General features: G+C 34.9%; 1 long non-coding RNA gene across 1 annotated transcript; it reads left to right on the top strand.

The window, feature by feature from the left end:
- Positions 1 to 5561: 5561 nt before the first annotated feature.
- Positions 5562 to 20493, top strand: LOC134661133 (uncharacterized). The gene is made up of 3 exons (XR_010097927.1): positions 5562 to 5652; positions 6894 to 7000; positions 20382 to 20493. It is a non-coding gene; the product is annotated as an uncharacterized LOC134661133 (long non-coding RNA).
- Positions 20494 to 21860: the final 1367 nt, after the last annotated feature.

Below are 21860 nucleotides of genomic sequence, written 5' to 3'. Positions count from 1 at the left end.
ATCTCCATATCAAATTACATCTAAATATGTAGGTTCAGCGGTAACAGCCAGGCAGACAGACAAAGATTTATAATAGGGATCAATAATGATCTAATTTACCTACAACTTTTTTATAAGTACCCATTTTTATTGAATGGTGAACTTTTTAAATAAATCTATAACTGGATCAGGCATGAGCGGCGACGGAAATCGTGTAGAAGCCTGTTCGAAAAGAGAAAAGTCGTGGAATGTATTGGGCCACATACATTCCACGACTCTTTTCTTTCCGCACAGACTCTAAGGGGAGTCTTCTATATTTCAACAGTCAACAGGAGTAGCAGGGAAAGCGTTTTTATTGCTTGTCCTTATCACAATATTACTTTTTTTATTCCCTACTTTTCCCTACCCTGAATTTGGTTTTATGGTGGGTAACAATGAACTCGAACAAATTGCGTAGGTTATGTTTGGTATGTAAGTTGTATTGCCGTGCATCGAAAAATAACAGGATCTTAGAAACGTGGCAGTGGCTAGCCCCGGAAACAAACAGTAGTGATTTTCGGATATATGTTTCTTGACTATATGATAAGTGATTTCGTAGTAGTCGAAACACGAATGCTTAAAATTTTCTCGATAGAAAATAAATCCAAACTTACGTGTTCATTTTTCGGTTTTAGTTTCGTGCAACTAGAAAACACATCCATATCCAGCACAATCCACCTTACAGCAAAGGTTTTCATCTCGTCTTAACTTTCAAAGAACTAAATATTAACTTATTATCCTTTACCGATGGATTTATTATCGATTTTTGATTTCATGAATTCAACAGCAAACGCCCATTTTACGCAGTTCGGTTTCTCTTTCTGTCATGCGTCAAAGTCATAAATGCATCCTTTATGCCAGTAATGTTAGATGGCCGTCGTGCCTCAAAGAGGTAAGACCTATGTCACTTCGCGCAGCGCTCCGAATTACGTAAAATTTTAATATCCAATAAACGTTGAGTCGTAACTCCATTGAGTAGTAACGGAATCGGAGGTAAACCTATGATGGTGCCTTCTTACAGGCCTATATGTTACGCATGTGTGCGTGTTTGCTTAGCTACGTCATGCTACGTCGAAATCTATACTCTTTGTCAGTTACAACGGGTTAGGAAATTTCGACAGATATTGAAATGTATCGGTAGCTGTTTGGTATATAGCCATCAGAATCTAACCGTAACTTTTTGCTTTATTTTTGTTTGAAAATAAAATATCTATAAGAATATATTTTTTGCTTTTTTTCTATTGTAATGATAAAAATAAATCTAGTATGTTTCATGCTCAAATAATTTAAAATAATTGAATAAATATTATAAACTAATTGATATTATTCGTTTTAATTATTATATTATTAAGTTTGTTTGAATAAAATATTTTATTTCAATAATACGAAAAGTTATTATATTTAAGTACCACTAAAAAAAGTCCCTACTTACAAAAACTCACTTGCACGGGCCGGGGTTCGAACCCGTGACCTCCGGTTTGAAAGTCGCACGCCACTACAATTTCACATAAGTAATTTACAATGACATGATACCGTGGAAAAAGTGAATATTACAATGTACTGTGTTACTCTCATTTTATAGTTTATTTTGGCTTGACAAGGAGGAATGAGAAAAACGTGCAGAGCGAGAGGATTAAATCTCTCTGTCCCTTTCTTAAAGTAGCCAATCCTAATTATGACATCTGTTTTGATATTAATTCTTTGAACATAATTTGTCGATGTTCTTTTTTATATCATCGAGAAAGATTTTTATTAAAAAAATGTGTTGAATTTATATGTTTTATTTATGTTTTTTTGGCATAAATTTCATTACTTTTGACAAATTTTGATTGTGATGACAAACGATTTGATATGATGTGTGAAACGAACCATGTGATCAACGATTTATCTAATAAAACTTCATTTAGTCGAAAAAAATAGTTGTCTACTACCGGGTGGAAAAAAATTATGGGCCCTGGAGGGAAAGTGCCTTAAAACCTTAAGTTTGCTCATTTTACTTAAATGAAACATTATTGTTTTTTAAAGAAACAACTGCATTCAAAGATTTTTGAAGTGAAAACTTCTTTAGCGGCGCTAGGCACTTTTTGAGGTGGGGAAAAAATGATAAACTCGAGACAGTGTAAGGCGATCATGTGACCGTAAGGTTTAGATGGCATTTAAATCAATAAAGAAAAACTCAATGACATTACATGAAAAAGGTTATAATCTTGTACGGGCTGAAATACGAGGATCTCACAGTATTATAACTTTATATCACTCAAATATAATTCAATAAAGCTACATCTTGATGAAATCGCTAATAAAAGTGAACTCTAGTACTGGTGAATAAAACTCAAAATATCATGACCAAATATATTTAGATGCGAGGTCTGCAAGGTAACTTTACAATTTCTATTCGAATTTTAAACAATTAACGCTATAAATTTGAATTTCGAATTTTAAACAAGCTCACTGACCAGCAATTTCGGAACCAAAAGTTTTCAATAGAAAGGAGGATGGGTCATTTATACATAGTGCTGCAGACATTTTGGACTAGTCATTGAGTTTTCACTTCTGTCGGCACTCCCGGAATGCAACACGTTGTTTTTTTTTTAAATTCGCTTAGTCGCGCCCGGGAATCGAACCTACTTTTTCCACACTGTATAAAAGAACACAAATGCTTTTCTTCTGGTAACTTAAATGTTCTATCTATCTTGGTGATATGTCAATGCAATCAAATAATCTGAAAAAATAATAATAACCCAATTTATGAATTCCGTTCCTTCAGAAAAATGCGAAATGTACGTACAATTTTTAGGGATATCGTACTTTTCCCAGAGACAAATTTAGTTGGCTAAGACACATTTTCACTGATTTGGGGTCTGTACTAAAAATCTAACATAATATGATAAGGACTTAATCGTTTTAAGCTCAAGAGTGAGTTTTCCTAAAGCTTTTTCTAAAAATTATGTCTTTATTAACGTTAGGAGTGCACTGCAGCATGTCAAATGTATGCCAAAATGTCAAGGGAGAGAACAATAAATTAAGTTTAAATTCCACTTCCACTCATCAGCAAAGTGATATAAGTATATCAGCAGTTTAAAGTTATTTTAGATTACAAAATTAGCGCATCAAAAAAATCAAAGTGCATAGAAAAAAAGTCTCCTGAGTCATAATAAAATTGATGTCTCTTGGGTCACCAGAAAAGTCACCAGGGAGAACGATGACCCAAATCACATTTAAAAGAAAATGTAAATTTTGTGTACTACCTACGAACATTTTTCAAAAAACTATGTTTTTATAACATATTAGACCCAGGATAGATCTAATACCTCTTTTCGTACCCCGGATAAAATGGTCGGCGACTAAAAAAGTAACTGAAACGTTACGTTATTAGGTTCACGATGCCGCGTTGTACCCTTGCCTTCGTTGCGATATGTTTGGTAAGTCAGGAGACTTAAAAAATGAGCCATGATTTTGGGACATATTAACAAATATTTTTTTGAATATATATTAATTTTAGCGGACTTTAATAATTTACCAGTTAAATTAGATGTAAATACCTTTTTAGTTAATCGTTAATATGATATATTAGTAGCAGTAAAACACTTTATTGTACAAAAAGACACATAAAACATGAAAAAACACACATCCTTCGTATATGGTAGAATATATTTTTCACACTTATAAGTAAAAACCAAAACCGATACGCGATTGGGATACGCTCTTTTTGTATGGGATAAAAAAAATTCTCCTGGGTCACCAAGAAAAATCGACATATTAAAATAATTCAGTTCGTTTTTAAGTTCTAGTCAGATTGACTTTTTGGTTATTTGAGATAAATTAGATTTAGATTTGAAAAACATGATTTTCTATTTTGTTGCGATCGACCCGGGTAATAAAAATACGGCGAATTTGTACTTTTGTTTGTTGTCGTTGTAAAATGTATTAAAAAATAATGTAGGCTCCCCTGACAATTGAAATTCAAAATTATCCAGAAAAAGCGGCCAAGTGCGAGTCGGACTCGCCCATGAAGGGTTCCGTATTTAGGGGATTTATGACGTATTAAAAAAAAAACTACTTACTAGATCTTGTTCAAACCAATTTTCGGTGGAAGTTTGCATGGTAATGTACATCATATATTTTTTTTAGTTTTATCATTCTCTTATTTTAGAAGTTACAGGGGGGGGGGACACACATTTTACCACTTTGGAAGTGTCTCTCGCGCAAACTATTCAGTTTAGAAAAAAAATATGTTAGAAACCTCAATATCATTTTTGAAGACCTATCCATAGATACCCCACACGTATGGGTTTGATGAAAAAAAAATTTTTGAGTTTCAGTTGTTCTAAGTATGGGGAACCCCAAAAAAAATTTTTTTTTTCTATTTTTGTGTGAAAATATAATGCGGTTCACAGAATACATCTACTTACCAAGTTTCAACAGTATAGTTCTTATAGTTTCGGAAAAAAGTGGCTGTGACATACGGACGGACAGACGGACAGACAGACAGACAGACATGACGAATCTATAAGGGTTCCGTATTTTGCCATTTGGCTACGGAACCCTAAAAATGAGTGTTTCAAAAAGGCACCCTGTATTCCTTACATAACTAAATAATCTCTTATTCAATAAAACATATAATTACTAAACACTGTGATTTATTTCAAATAAATGCAAATCGATCGGATAAAAGATATTAATACCTACCTATACAACAATGAATACGAGTACAGTCAGCTGCAATAATATGTTACACACCGAAGGCCGTTTTGCGGTAGATCATGTTAGATCTTATTTGTAGAGCCATAAGAGCGTGTCACATATTTTTGCGGCCGTCGAAGAGTAACATATTATTGCAGGTGACTGTACCTATGAAAAATTCGAGGGTTAAAAAGTATTTCAACCAAAGCATTTATAATAATAACGACTATGGACGCCTGCAACCCCAGGGGTATTGTAACCCCATAACAATAAGGTTGAAATTTGCATTTAGTGACCGCAAAGTCAGGTGAGCGTAATCAAGTAAATCTGTTTTCATCATATTTTATCAAAAATAATCTCTTTTCTGTTCTTGTGCTATTTTCTTATTATCAATACTCTTAACTTATATGCTATATACGCTGCTGCTTCTATGCTGTTAACGTCTTCCAAAACAACAATAAATATGCAGGTTTATGAATTAATTATTTTATTGTTTGCTATTATGAACAAGTAACAACGCCATCTGTTTCAATTTTTTCCGAATTTAAGTTTCTGGCCGACCGCAGCGACCGCGTATAATGGTAGTTAACTTCTGTAACGTTAGATGGTGCTAAAAGGTCACACAAACTTCACGTGGGGCGCGAAGCGTTTCCATGTGTGCGTGTTAGCGGGGAGGGAAGAACTAGCGGGCGTGGTTTACGAAGCGCCAGACGCGGCTGCAGTAGGCCCTTAAAACGTGTTTTAATTTCATCGCATAACGTATATTCTGTCCCTCAAGGGCGCACACGTATGGCAATACTAAGTCTATGACTTTCTTTAGATAAAGTGTCAGATTACGCGAATAGTAAATATTATAAGGTTATAAAATGAGAATTTCTGTTTTTTTGCCTAACAAAAATAGTTATTGAGAGAACACCGGAAATCTACAATGGAGAAAATAATAATAGACCGGTTGGTACCCAGTTTAATTTTATCATATCATAAAATAGTTAGATATAAGACTGATACCCCACGCTACACATTCTCATGCAAAAAATACCTACCTACTATCGATATTATACTTGGTCAAGCAGATCTTGTCAGTAGAAAAAGGCGGCAGAAAAATGTAGGCGGGAAGGGATATCGTCCCATAGAAAATTTGAATTTCGCGCCTTTTTCTACTGACAAGATTTGCTTGACCATCTATATGTATTTAAGTCTCACACATATGGGTTACCGGCTGGTTACCGGAGAGTAAGAGCAACAGCAACATTTACAAGGAAACATGATTTTTAGAGTACTTACCTAATTTAAACGAGAAAGGTTCATTTGAGACAATAAAATAATGGCTACGGGTACCTATCCGTATCCACTTAAAGGTTGTTAGTTGTGTTTGTCAAAGGTCTGTTAGTACCTACATAGTAGAGAGGGCATCCACCAGTTCACGTCACATGGCTCGATTTCCAGCAGAGGCCTACGGTTACTTCGGTCCAGCTGTAGTTAATAGAGACCATTAGTTACTTTAGTTTGTTTGGATCACAGTTTATGAAGTTAAGAGGGAAGTACAGCTACTGACAAAAGGTACTTTTTACTTACATACATATTCCATTTCGGGAGAAACCATTTCCACGAACTAAATCTTAACATATCACTTTGATTTTGATGTCGATTGCTTCAGCATAATGTATTCTACGTTTATAGGTTTCGCTTTAAAAACAAATGTTTTTTTACGACACAGCAAGGTACCAAAATGTATGAGGGTATGCAGACGCTTTTATACGATATCGTCCACGATTTACAGTGACCATCCACGATATAAAAACAACTGCATAGAACCTCATACATTTTGGTCTTAAAAACCGCCCTAGCTCTGTACCTAAACTATGTATTTGGTTTTTTTTCGTGCACAGTCAAGTACAGTCAGCAGCAGTGCAGTTGCTAAGCGGGCTAGGTGTTCATAATGCACTTGACACGACTTTATTGTTAAGAGAATAAGAGCGCGTCAAGGTAATTTTGAACACCTCGCCCGCTTAGCAACTTCTGCTGCTGACTGTACATTAACTGTACCACAGTTAGTGCCCTAACATAAGTGATGTACTTTATATCGGGGCACTTACCGTACAAGCAGAACTTAATATTCTACGAGCCTTTACTGACAGGTCTGTTAATTACATCACTAGAAGAGTTTGAATAAAACATTTGTTTGTTTTTAGTTCTACGGAAGAATTCACTCGCCGTAAACGCCTTTTATTGGCCCTGAATGTAATCGGATTGATGGGTTGCCTTATTTTAACTATTCTTTTAGTCCTATGGGCTCTGGGTAAGATGTGAGATTTTTATATACCTAGTTGTAGGATACCAAGGTAGATTATTATTTTGTTGTCGATTTTATTTTTGCTATAGTACTTGCATAATATAATTTGGCCGGGTTAAAGAGCGCCTCATTTTGGAATAAATACGAAATACGTAATGTTTCGTTGAGTTACCATACATTTTCGTAACTCAGTAGATTTTTTTAGGACAGACGGTGAAATTGTGCTTATTAAATACAGAATAGGGAATTCAATCTATCCACAAAATTTTATCCAAAGGATGATGTTCCACTCCCATACAAGATTGGCCCAACACTCGCTAAACATGGGTGGTATATTATTAGGCTCCAAACATGAAATGAAAGTCCCGATAGTTATTAGAAATTCACGGACACTTCACAGAACATTATAAAAGCGGAATTTCTCTACGATTTTGAGGTTAGGAATTCTGCCTTGTATCGGGCCATGTTAAATATTATTATGCCTTATTACAAGGAAATAAGGTGCCGTAAATAGTGTAAACATATCGATGATATTGGGCGTTTAAAGGCTGTCAAGGAACAAAAATCGAATGAGTTGCTATTAGGATATATTTTTTTAAATAAAATAATATATTTAATACGACTTCCTTAAATGAATAAGACATAGCATGCGAACCGGAATAGACTATAACAACTAGAGCTGATTTATAGTCAAAATTGTTATAGCATCAAATGTAAAACCAATCACTTAAGTAAACATATATATTATCAATTCCAGAGAAAGAAGAAATACTTACAGTAACAATCACAGGATTGTTATAATGAATTCGATAAGTCTAGCTCATTTCAAAAAAGAATGTTTCAAAAACAAATGTTTGCCTAAAAGGTACTTAATATTAAACTTAATTTATTTCAAAGAAGTTAGAATTCCTATTTTGTATGTTTATCATATAGGTAATTTATAAAAAAAGTTAGATTTATATTTTTCCCTTTATTTTAATATATTTTTAAGTTTTAACCTATTTTCGTGTTATTCATACCCTGATATCAAATAAGGTCTTATTAAAAAAGTTAATCAATTTTAAAGTAAAAAACGACTTCAGTGGGGAAAGCCGGTGAAAGCTAATTGTAAATTGGTGCTCTTCTAGATTTCATACAATACTATCAAATAAATATGTAATAATTAATATGAAAACACAATCCATAGCGACTCTATTCGTTAATTCCATGAACCTATAATATTACGGACAGAGTTTCGCTTACAACACAACTGTGATTCCAACATCCACCAGTTTCATAGTATTTACGCGTGACACACACACATTGACAGCCCACATCCACCAGTTTGCCGTCAGACGAATCGAAACGTCATTGAAGTAAACATGTCGAAGAAAAATATAAAGTATGCCGGCATGCGTAGTTAAATCCTGCTAGAATTGTACCGATCGAAAGAAAAAAAGTCACGGAATAACTTTTCATACTTAAGTTTATCAATTAGTACGTAAAATCACGATAATTTGTTGTTTATAAATTATGAAACTGCAAAACAGGAGTGTGACCAGTAACATGAATAGGGTAATTTCCCGAAAGTAGGGTAATTGATACCCTTCTTATTAAATCATTATGTATTAAGAGATCATTTAGGTAAATGGTTAAATTATTGATTGTGCATTTCAAACTAGGTCGGTATGGTAATTTCCCGATAGCATGCATGTTTGATAGTTAACGTTTGTTTGTTATGTATTATATTTTTTTTTGTTGAAAGCCAGATATGTTTCAAGTTAAATGTATATATTTAAAAAACATGACGAACTGATTTCATTACGATGCTAAATATCATTAGGTATTGAAAATAATGTTTGCACAAAGTAATTGTGCAATATTGCGCATTTTCAAGACCTATAAAATCAAATACGTACACACCTTTTTTATTGTCTAACGTAAAACTGTCCTAAATTTTTTATTTGAAAACAAGGACGATATTAAAAATAATTGTTTCACCATTAGGGGAGAATTTGTGTTACATGGTAACACTCGTCTACACGCACACATTCAAACCGTCCGCCATTGCAGTGTCACAGTTTGTCTTAGGTGACAGTCCGTCCGTAATATTCTAGGTCCATGGTTAATTCGAATAAAAAGTTTTTACTGTATCGCAGTTCTTTATGCAATTATGATACTTAGTGTTTAAAACAGTATGTCGTTAGTGGTATGAATGTTTTTCTTTGAAGTGAGCGTTATTAGCATCAACAGGAACATCGTAGAAAAGTATTTTGTTGCCATACTTTTTTGTTTGACTCTGGACGTCCATTTATGAAATGTCATTGATTCTATGTACCTAATGGCGTGGGATGTGTTGATTTGGTTTAATTACTCTTTAACTTATTTTCTTTACTAAGAAGTGTCCGTTGGAATCTAATATATGTATGAGATTGTAAGAAATATGATTAAATTTATCGTATATATAGCATGCTTATCGAATCATAGGCCAAATTCGGCATGATCCTTTGACAATAAATAATCGACAACATAGTAAGAATAAGTCATACCTATTTAAGAATGAATATTTGTAAAATACAACACCGGAACCCTAGTTTTATGAAGCTAGGGGCTTCGAAACTTCGAAAATGTCATTTATAGGATCTGCATATTCAATTAGGTAGTATACATTTTCGATCACGTATTAACGGGCGCGCATTCGCTGGCCACCAGTGAGTGCGCTAATTAAGGTCACTGCGGGCAAGACCGTCTACAAGGCAAGTCCGTCTACACATTATAACTTTTGAATTAAGAGTAGGGCTTGCAAATATTCGAAACTTTCAGATATTCGAATATTCGACTTTTTCTGACGACGTATTCGAATATTCGAATAATTATTCGAATATTATAAAAAATAAGAAAAGGAACGAGAAATCGGTTTATTATCGTTTTATTCAAAAGCTTTTTTCACATATTGCTAAAACTAAGGATATTTGGCAGAAATCCACTTAATTTACTAGATTTTATCATCCTACTATTTATAAGATGCCCACATTTATAAAAACAAGTAAAACGCCAAAATTAGACGTATTTAATATTTCTTGATAAAACTTATTATAAATGCGTCGTTGCGTGAAATAATATAACTTTAACCATCCAAACACCTAGGTATGTAAGATATTTTTTTAGTAGGTAATTATTTTCCGATTTAAATTAACTTGTCACTCAGAGGCCTGTAAAAAGGCCTTTAATTTCATTGTATTTTGAATCTTTATTGACTTTATTTGTTTTGGCAAGTTATTATTCCTAATGGCCGGCTAATTATAATAATATTGGAATATTTAAGGGGAAAAGTTAGTTGAGTTGAGTACTGGGTGGATTATTCGTCAGCTAAAGGTGCATGGTTAGATTACCAAGTTGGGCAGGTTTGGTATGATTAAATTTGAGAATTGCGATAAGTGGCAAGGTTTTCACTTCAAAAATTCGCTTAACGTACGCTTGTACTGGATATACAGAATGACCCTTTAACTTAAAACTTACGCACCGTAAAAATAACATACTTTTTGATTTCGTTTTCTTTTAAATTGAGTTAGGTTTCACTGTATTCACGAAGTCTATCGAGAGGAATACAGTAAAAATATTATTTCCTTCGTATTTGGGTACCTACCGTTCCTCATTCACTGTAAATACCCGTAAAACACACAGAAACTGTAACTACAGCGGATGACATAGATTTTTTTATAGTAATAAAAAATATTCGAATATTCGAAACCTGAGCGGCCGAATATTCGAATATCAAAACAGGTCGAATATTCGACAAATTCGAATATTCGAATTGCAAGCCCTAATTAAGAGGCGTATGCCGCTTTGGAGTCTAGTCGATTAATCAGTTTTGCGCGTTAGTTCCCTCACTCTAAAACAGATGGCGCTGTGACAACCAATTTCAGAGCAATCCGCCTAAATAAGTCATTTCGTGTCTTGAACTCGAAGTCATAATTCGGCAGCCGTTCGAAAAAAAAATTGTTAAAAATAGTTTTTGACAAGATTGTGCATCAGAAAGTACCTACGTAAGTAGCATAAGAACCAGTTATCTTTATTCTGTGTTTAAAATATCAGAAATTGGCTTAGTTTTGTAATTATACGTTCCACCATTTATCACATTAAAATTTGACTAAGTTTGAAAGTCCGTCTATTATATACAAGGCAAGTCCGTCATATGCCGGACTTTTGTTAATCAGAGATTACCAACTGTTTTTGCGACTTTAATATTATAACGATTTGATAAGGTATCGATAAATCCTCCTGACATTGCGCATGATGTTAGTTTCCTAAATTTTCATCTCAGTAAATCAAAAGAAACTAATAAAAAGTACATTTTAAAATTTCTATTGATCTTTTATTTCGGAAATCCAAAAAATAATTACGTGTAATTATTAGCCTTAAAAGGTTTACCACCCCATTTTCGTAGTATATGCCGGACTTGCCTTTATATTAGAAAAATGGCGTTTATTTCGAATCTGAACCCTATATTAACAAGTTGAAAGTACACTTTTCATTGTCTTGATTCATTCTTTTTAGGAATTCGACTACGAACATATACGCACCCATAGATTGGCTGATATCATTACTAGACGGACTTCCCTTAAACTACAAGGGAAGTCCGTCTACTCGCCGTCTTTTTAAAAATACTAATGTTTTTGCTTAATTTATGATTAAAATGATCTGTCACTATGGCTAAACTATGACTTATTAAATTCTTCATCGTATGCGATTACAAACGGTAACGGAGGTGAATAATTAACGAAACTAGATCACTCCAAAGTAAAAAAAAATAAAGTATGCCGGTCTTGTCCGCAGTGACCTTAACTAACCTTTTCACTTGCAAATATAATTACACGCCAGGGGTAAACCTGAACTAAACTATTTTATCTTATCAATGTCTGAAAATATGGTATTGTATTTTTTATATTGGCAATTAAATAGAGCGCGAAACATTGGGTATGAGGCGTAAATAGCAAATCAAACTACTTCGGTAAAACATTTTCATATTTACAACCCAGTCCCAACTATCTCTAATTATTTTTGACAGCAGTTATGTCTGAAATTTTAATTGCAAGAGCTCAGCAGCGTTTAAGTAAATACCTACCTACCTACCAACGTATAATAACTAAACTCCATTCCCTCAGTAGCCCCAGAAATTTGCAAATAACTTGCAAGCGTCACCTGTTTTTAATGTAGTCTTATTTTAGGCCACGCAAATGGTCCTGACATTAAGGAGGGGAGGAGGCTTATAACGAATCAAATTAGAGAGGTGACGTGTCTGTCCTGAGCGAGTGTGAGAGTCTTCAGTGTTTAATTAAGGGCTCCGTTGGCTTATTCAGATTTTTAAATATTGTAATTGGTTTGATACTTGTTATCAGTGTGCCCCTCTTGCGCCAATATAGTCTAGTACGGTCGAAATGAACTGATATTAATATATCAAATCAGTAGGCAATTATATTTTTTAAACTGAATTCGTTTCTTGCACATTTATAGCAAGAGATTCGTGACCAAACTCGTAATCTTTCGATGTGTTTAGAAAATTACAAACTAATTTTATCCGAATTTTGTTGCATGCATTATCAGAATACTGTGCCATTTTTGTTACATCTTTGTACATGGGTACTTTCACTGATTACTTCGTTATTAAATATGTTACTTATATTATATTACGTAACTATACAGCACAAAATGCAAGAATTTCAGATTACTTTATTGTATTAGGAGTGGGATTTACTCATCCAATCACTGTAAGAATATTCTATTATATTAATTTATGTATGATTCTAAACCTCCCTTCTTCATCAGTGGGCATAATTATGTATCTAAATACATGGGTACAACGAGTTAATTTTTCATAATAACTATTAAATTAAAAAAATATTTTGAAATGGCCATTCAGGGTGGAAACAGTAAGTATTAAGCATATCTGTGCTATGCTTAAATTTTTAATAACAGTAGGTATGTTATTTACGTTCATAATTGAAATTTTCTCAATGGAACGGGTCGCCGGAGATTAGAGCCCGAATTACCGCCTATATCCGGGAAGCAGCCTGCCAGGGAAAGGTCATACGTGTTTTAAATCCTTCTAGAATAATTTTCGGTACGAGTAGGTATATTTATTTGGTGGAAAATAATAAAAGTTTTTGGCAAAAATTTCATTTTTGGTAAGTACAAGCTTTTATCGCTGACTGTACTTTTATTACGACAGACAACTAATACTCATCGAGACAATCCTAAAAACCCCTAACACAATTAGGTTGCGTTGTTTCATCACAGAGTTCCTATGGCCACCTCCTGTCTCCATCATCAGATCAGCTCGATGGTACCATAATATTGCATTGTCACCCGACTTACATGTGTATGCAAAATTTCAGCTCAATCGGAAACCGGGAAGTGGATCAAAAACTTGTAAGATTCCATTACATAGTTACATACAGGTGGACCTAATAAAAGCGTGTTAAAAAGAAATCCTGCGGGCTCAGCATGGTTCCATTTTTAGACGGGCATAGTGATAGTCGATAAAAACCGGCCAAGTGCGAGTCGGACTCGCGCACGGAGGGTTCCGCACCATCAACAAAAATTAGAGCAAAACAAGCAAAAAACGGTCACCCATCCAAGTACTGACCCCGCACGACGTTGCTTAATTTCGGTCAAAAATCACGTTTATTGTATGGGAGCCCCACTTAAATCTTTAATATCTGGGTGACATATAAAAACTCGAAAATGCGCGTTTTCCCAGAGATAAGACCTAGCTAGATCGATTTCTCGCCCCCGAAAACCCCCATATAGTAAATTTCATCGAAATCGTTAGAGCCGTTTCCGAGATCCCCGAAATATATATATATATATATATATAAATAAATACGAATTGCTCGTTTAAAGGTATTAGATAGATAGATTTTATTCTGTTTTTAGTATTTGTTGTTATAGCGGCAACAGATATTTACATCATCTGTGAAAATTTCAACTGTCTAGCTATCACGGTTCGTGTGATACAGCCTGGTGACAGACGGACGGACGGACGGACGGACAGCGGAGTCTTAGTAATAGGGTCCCGTTTTTACCCTTGGGTACGGAACCCTAAAAATGGAACCGTGCTGAGCCCGCTGTTATGCCTAGTGATAAAAACTCGATTAATATTGGGGTCATTACTAAAACAACATCAAAAATTAGGGAAAAATGATGAAAACAGTTAGATACATTTGTTTATATTGCCTGTTGGCATCTATCGGTAAGTAGGTAGGTAGGTCGGTAGGCTAATAATATTTCTTAGGTATTAGGTACGTACCTATAGATAAAAAAGTTATCTGAAGCCCTTGTTGCATGTATTTGTGTACAGTTTACAAAAACGCGGAAAATAGCTTACTTAGCATTGTCTCTTTACATTTATCTTATACAAAATCGTTAGCATATGAAGGGATTTTTATTTCCATAAACCTCTACCTGTATATATTTACTCTACCTAGACCTAGGGCAGGCGACTGCCACCACTACCAGCACCATGTATTTTACACCGAATTAATTTGGTTGAACATCTCTCTGTAAGTACGTGTACGTGTGTGTACTGTCAGGACGGGTGCGGGGCGGGACGTCGATCCGACCCAGTTTTCCGAACAGGCTTGATGATACGTTAATCGGCCCTAATCTCTCCAAATATGTCACCGACAAACCAAATTTGGTTGATTTAGCTACGCAGGTGGGTATTATCAGCGTCAAATATATTTATTTATACTAGTTCATCATCAATATTTAAGAGCTATGTTCTTGTCGGTGGAGTAATCGCCACTCTTCTCTTTCCTGGGCCAGCCTTTTTGTTACAAGTTCTTAATTTCACTACCAAACCAAATAAAAATAAAAAACCCGTCAAGTGCGAGTTCGTCTAATTCGCGCACCGAGGGTTCCGTACAAACTTTCAATTATCTATAATTGTGTACAGCACCATCTATGGTTTTTGTTAATTAGAAAAAAGTTTATTAAAGGATGTAGCAGGATAGCCTTTGAAAAATTGCCCCCAGAGCTTTTGGTTCGAAACTATAACCAAACGATACCTTTTAAAGAGGATTTACCTTTTGACGACCGGTCTGGCCTAGTGGGTAGTGACCCTGTCTACGAAGCCGATGGTTCTGGGTTCGAATTCCGGTAAGGGCATTTATTTGTGTGATGAACACTAATATTTGTTCCGGAGTCATGGATGTTTTCTATATATATAAGTATGTATTTATCTATATAAGTATGTATATCGTCGCCTAGTACCCATAGTACAAGCTTTGCTTAGTTTGGGGCTAGGTTGATCTGTGTAAGATGTCCCCCAATATTTATTTATTTATTATTTATTTATCATACTTTGCACAACATTTCAACCCCCCCCCCCCCCGCGACCCCCTGGGGATCTACAATACCCTAAAACTATTATTTTTTCTCCAAATCTATGTGACGGACTAATCCCCAATTTTGCTCAAATATTATTGGAACTGTAAGTTGTTAGAAATGTAAAGCTCTCTATCTCATTCCCTTGTAAAAAAAAAAAACAAAATAAAATTTGTATCAATGCTGCCTGCATTAGATACATACTAAAAGGTACTAAATGGTACATTTACATTTATTTCACAGTGTTCCACCCTTGCTAAGCGGATGAATTTTGGATATGACGTAGATAAGACATTAGTACATATTAAAAAAAAATGTTATTTGTGCCAAGACTGGGAGTCATTACTCATTATACAGGTTGTTACAAATTTTATTTTATTTTGAATTTTCATGACTATTCCAAATTTCAAATCGATAAATAGCTGTTTTTTTAATTAGCAATGTCACAGACGGATGGACGGACACACAGAATCGCACCACAAGGGTTCCTTTTTATCTTTTTCGTACGGATCCTTAAATATTGGGACTTGGGACTGATTTTAGTGAATGCTATGCACTGATGTAACTTCTTGTGTTCCGACTTTTTGCCTTGCAGATAAAATGGAAATAGGTACCAAAACCGTTTCCTAGTTTTATCTTCCTAATTAATAATGATGGGTGGATATCGAATATACCTGTTAAGGTAGTTATATCTGGGTATAAGTAAATAAATGGACAGTGCCCAGTGCAATAAGTACTTCAAAGTTGCTGGGACAAAGATTTTCATGAGCTAATTGTCAATATTAGCAAAGCATGAGATGGAATAACGAATTATATGCTTAAGAAATAAATTCTAGTATTCAATAATAGTATTGATCGAACGAGCGAGCGAAGCGAAGCGAAGTTCTTACATTCGACTTTGAACACGCGGCTGGCTAGCGGCACGTCTCGGCATTTCGATGTTTTTAAGCTGAACTGTCAGAAGATAGTTTGATACTCAATAACTTAAGTAAATTTGTTCTAATTTTAATGAAATTGGGTAAACGTGTAGTTGAGGGCATTATATTTTAGTCATTAAATTATGAGCAGGCCCGATCAAGAGGTTATTGAGCTAGAAGAGCTTAGAAGGCCAAAAAGCTGTTTGTGAGAGGTCTTGCTATTCTGGTCATTTTTTTGCAAGAAACATGGTCGAGTTTAGTATCAAATGAAAGTGCTCGACTTACACTTTTATAATATCGTTTTCAAATTTACCATTTTGAAATAATTAGCAACATAAAAATAAAATAGAATAAACATAATATATGTATTTGACATTTGACAGGAAATATTTCGGCTTAGCACAGATACAGTTTATTTTAATCTCTATGGTGGTGACTTAAATCCAGGGGAGGGGCAGCCGTATACGAAGCCCTTTATTCGAAAAAATAGCGCCATCTATATTACTTAACGCTAAACTTGTAAATGGCGCTTCAAAATTGATGCAAAAAAGCAAATCTTGTCAGTAGAAAAAGGCGCGAAACTCAAATTTTCTATGAGAGCATATCCCTTCGCGCCTACATTTTTTCTACTGACAAGATCTGCTTGGCCAACTATATTATACATACTACTCTTTGCTTAAATCAATCAGTTAAAGGCTCCACATACCTTGCAAACAATCCATCTTTGATCTATTGCCGCCTATAGAGCGACATAAAATAGTAGAAATTAAATAAAATGGAACTCAAAAATGTCCATACTAAATTGTTGCCATGTGTAATAGGGTGGGGCGTCGTTGTATGGGAAAAAATAAAAATTTGATTATCAATGTGGAACCGGTACAAAAAGTTGCAGTTTGTCATGTAGATTATAGTGATTATATCAAGTTTCAAAATAAACACTACTTTTAGCCCTCTATCCAGCCGCTAAAGAAATTAATAAAGGTACATTTTCATCAATTATTTAAATATACTAATTTCACTAATATGTGTACATTTTATTGAAATTATATAATACTTAATAAGCGTATAATAAGTTATTACCAAAATGTTTGTACCTTTTTCAATATTTATGAAATAATAAAATTTCAAACTTTCATATTAAACAGCAATTTCATGCAAAACAAGGAAAATGCTACAGTGTAAAAAATATGTATGAGTTATTTTTTTAGACGTTCTTGTGGCAAAGTAACGGTGTTATTGATTACGAAAAGTATCATTTTACTGCAAAAATGGGTTATTTATATGATTAAATGAGCGTTAAATTTTGCCCTTCGGCGTCGCTTACGCCCTTTTTGGGTCTTGTTCACACGTATGTTAGGCATATATTTACTTTTACTAGTAGTATTTTTATTATCTTATCACGTTCAAAATAGTTTTCACGGTTCTGTAATTAGTTGTTAACTCCAATTTGTGCACAGTATCCGGGTTAAAGGGCCTTTTCCATAAAACCTCGATTTACGTGGTTTTACCGTGTCATAAAAATATACGTTATAAACAAAAATAAGTATAGGAATCGAGTATATCTGTAACAAAAAGATGTTATTTAATGCATGATGTTGTTATAAAAAAAATAAGCATAAATTAAATTAATTAAAAATATGCATATATTGCTATACAGGGTGGATTTTCTTTTTGGGTCAGTGAGGGCAGCTACCAGATCCCGTGCTGCTGTATATAATCGAATAGTAGAGGGCTAAAAGTATATACCAATATTTTTTTTATTTTTTTTCCCTTAAATAATAAAAAATTTGACATCCTTTTAGAGGGGTTCCATTGCTATATTCAAGAATTTTGGACTTCGCTCCACTCTAATGTGTAAGCATTTTACGTCACAAATGTGACAGTCACGTAGAAAGTGGCGCCATCATTTATTTTCTATTACAGGGTGGCCAAATAAGAGGTATACACTTTATTTTTGAAATTTTATTCTATAAAACATAAAAAGTATTAAGTATTCCTTGTTAAATATAATATGTAGGGTCAGCAATTACACATGGAAAATAATGTCAGACAAATGTCCACCTCTAGCAGCATGGCAGATGCGAACCCTTTTCATCGCGTTTTTCATCACTTTTTCACACATTTCTGGCGTTATCTCAGCGACAGTGTTTCGAATATTTTGTTTTAATTGCTGAAGGTTCGTTGGTCTATTAGCATAGACACGTCCCTTTAGATAGCCCCACAGAATAAAGTCAGGAGCTGTTAAATCAGGCGATCTTGGGGGCCAGTCAATGTCACCGTTTCTCGAAATTAATCGACCGGGAAACGTTATTTTTAATGTTTCTATTGTTTTTAATGATTAAAACACGTTGTTCCGTCGTAAAACGCTCCATAATAAATTTGCTGTATCTACACAAACTAATTTTCATGCAATAACTGTCATATTTACCGCCAAAATAAAATGCCGGCAAAAAAAAGTTGTATACCTCTAATTTGGCCACCCTGTATTTTATGTCGCACTATACGAGTACCTAAGTAGGTGCAACAAAGTCAATAGCTATATAATTTTTGGTTAACCGCGAGTTCTGAGTTCGGGGCGAACTACTAGTATAGATAAGGCATAGCTTTTCCATATGTCTTAGGCAACAAACGAACGAATGTCTTAAATAGACCACTAATCTTATTTATGTACCTACTTAATGTGCCCCTTCGTTTGCACTTGGATATTTTGGTATAGGTAGGTACTTATAGGTAAAAACATTGTGCTAACGCGTTAGGTATAAAACACAAGCATTCTATACATAAATTGTATGAAACTAAATTACTAAGGTGACCACTTTTATAAACTTGAAGTAGGTATAGTGTCTCGTAAGTACCTATGTATATTTTACTGGAAAAAGATGGTAAGTAAAAGATCGTTTCATCGTTCGTCGTTTATGATATCAGTACAGCTACCGCCAGTTTGACACTGCCACAAATGCCAATGTGAGCGTACCGCCCATATTAGTGCGAGCGAGATGTAGAGAAAGTTGATTACGTAGACCTTAGCGCAGGTATGTCTGTGCTGATACTGTCAGTGACTCCCGTACCATGAGTCACGGTAGGAGTTAAGTACGGTTAGGGGTACGATTTTCTGCAGTATCCCGTTTTAGTAGTATACTTACGTGCAGTATCCCTGAAACAGAATGCTCGTGTGACCGTTTTTATATTAGCACCTACCTACCTACACTACTACCTAAAACGGGATCCTGCAGAAAACCCTACCCGCAAAAACAGGATGTTCAGTGGGAAAGAACCCTTAAGTAATTTCGGTTGCTAATCATCACCATCTTCATCGCGATATCCCGGCATTTTGCCAGAGCTCATGAGAGCCTGGGGTCCCCTTGACAACTAACGCGGTTGCTAATTGCCACAATAAAAAAAAGCGGCCAAGTGCGAGTCGGACTCGCCCATGAAGGGTTCCGTATTTAGGCGATTTATGACGTACCTATAAAAAAAAACTACTTACTAGATCTCGTTCAAACCAATTTTCGGTGGAAGTTTACATGGTAATGTACATCATATATTTTTTTTAGTTTTATCATTCTCTTATTTTAGAAGTTACAGGGGGGGGGACACACATTTTACCACTTTGGAAGTGTCTCTCGCGCAAACTATTCAGTTTAGAAAAAAATGATATTAGAAACCTCAATATCATTTTTAAAGACCTATCCATAGATACCCCACACGTATGGGTTTGATGAAAAAAAAATTTTTGAGTTTCAGTTCGAAGTATGGGGAACCCCAAAAATTTATTGTTTTTTTCTACTTTTGTGTGAAAATCTTAATGCGGTTTACAGAATACATCTACTTACCAAGTTTCAACAGTATAGTTCTTATAGTTTCGGAGAAAAGTGGCTGTGACATACGGACGGACAGACAGACGGACAGACGGACAGACAGACAGACAGACATGACGAATCTATAAGGGTTCCGTTTTTTGCCATTTGGCTACGGAACCCTAAAAATGGAGTAAAACTCCCTTGGGTCAGAAATGTGTTTTTCAACCAGGCTATCTATATGAAAAGTAAACTTTCCGAGGAGGAGAGTTTATAAAATCATTATGTGATTAACCTACTTTACAGGAATACTATGGCCGGAGCCTAATACAGCGGAGTTTTTGGTCAAAGTAATTGAAGGAGCAAAAACAAAGACAATCGGTCGACATAAAGATGAAGATTCTTGTGAAAAATGTGGATCTTTAAATGAACTTATAATGACTTTGTACTAAAACTTTAGTAATGTGACAGCTAAGTATCTCTAAGTTCTTGTATTTAGTAGTTAGTGGCACCAATAAATGAACGATTAAACGACTACCTACTTAGGCCCACTTGCACCATCACACTAACCCAGGGTTACGCGGTTAAACAGTTAACCCAATGTCAAATTGTACTGGTAACCATGGTAAATTCAGGTTTAACAGGTTAACCCCGGGCTGGTGAAATGGTGCAAGTGGCGCTTAGTTTTTTTTTTCTATATGTTAACAACGCGTTTCAACTGATTTGTATTTTTTTTTTTACATGATTCAGCATATAAACGAGTTTTCCTAACTCTAATTATTATTCGAATACATTTTTCTATACATTTTTTCGAATCCAATGAGGTATCAAACGTATTTCTAGGAGTAGGCAGTAGGTATCTCTATATTTCACCATTTTGAAGTTGTCGACTAGACTAGTACTTTGGACTGCCTATACTTAATATACTTATTGATTATTTCGTTTTGGCGGTCAACTGACGATAGTCACCTATCTGAAGTACAGTTCATAAGTTTCATAACCTCCCCAAGTACAATTATCGCTAACTAAATCCGGCGGGCAATGGGTTCAACGGTTTATTTGTTTTAGATAAAGATGATAACACACAACGGAATGGAATCGTACGTCAGTGGAGCTGGACGTGTTCAAACCAGCTGTTTGCATAATAACATTTGTGTTATCATATCCCCAGCTGGTAGACCTAACCTACCACAGCTTTGTCATAAACACATGTTCGTATAAATAGCTCCAATTATGATAGGGGCCACTAGTGCATCTCAAACTGGTATGTACCCACGTATGCTGTTTATAAATGATATGACACTCTCTACGTATACCTTGTACGAGGGTAATTTGAGAAGTAACTTGTTTCGCCTACGTATAGATGGCGTTGGCGTCAACTCTGTATGTATTGATTTAGTTTAGTAATTAAACATATTTAATATGTGGCGTCATGTCATTTTTGGTAGGAATTTGACATTTGACAGTAGTTCAAACAAAACTGGTCTGAGTTACGCGGGAAAATGGAGAAAATTGGAATTCGTGGAGTTTTTCAGTTCTTTTTTTGGAAGGCAAAACTGTGAAACAAATCCATAAAAGGATTTTACCTACGTTGGGTAGTTCGTGTCCTTCCTAGGGAACGATTTGACTTTGCGTAAATGAGTTTAAGCGAGACAGGACATGCATTAAAGATGCACCTCGCCCTGGAGTCCCGAAAACAGCACTTTTACCCGAAATCATCGATAAAATCCGTGATTTAGTTTTAGCCGACCGAAGGTTGAAAATACGCGAAATAGCTGAAGCCAC

Source organism: Cydia amplana, chromosome Z (assembly GCF_948474715.1).
Source record: "Cydia amplana chromosome Z, ilCydAmpl1.1, whole genome shotgun sequence".
Taxonomy (NCBI): domain Eukaryota; kingdom Metazoa; phylum Arthropoda; class Insecta; order Lepidoptera; family Tortricidae; genus Cydia; species Cydia amplana.
The sequence above is the reverse complement of the archived record's forward strand: the minus strand, read 5'-3'. Positions and strand labels throughout refer to the sequence as shown.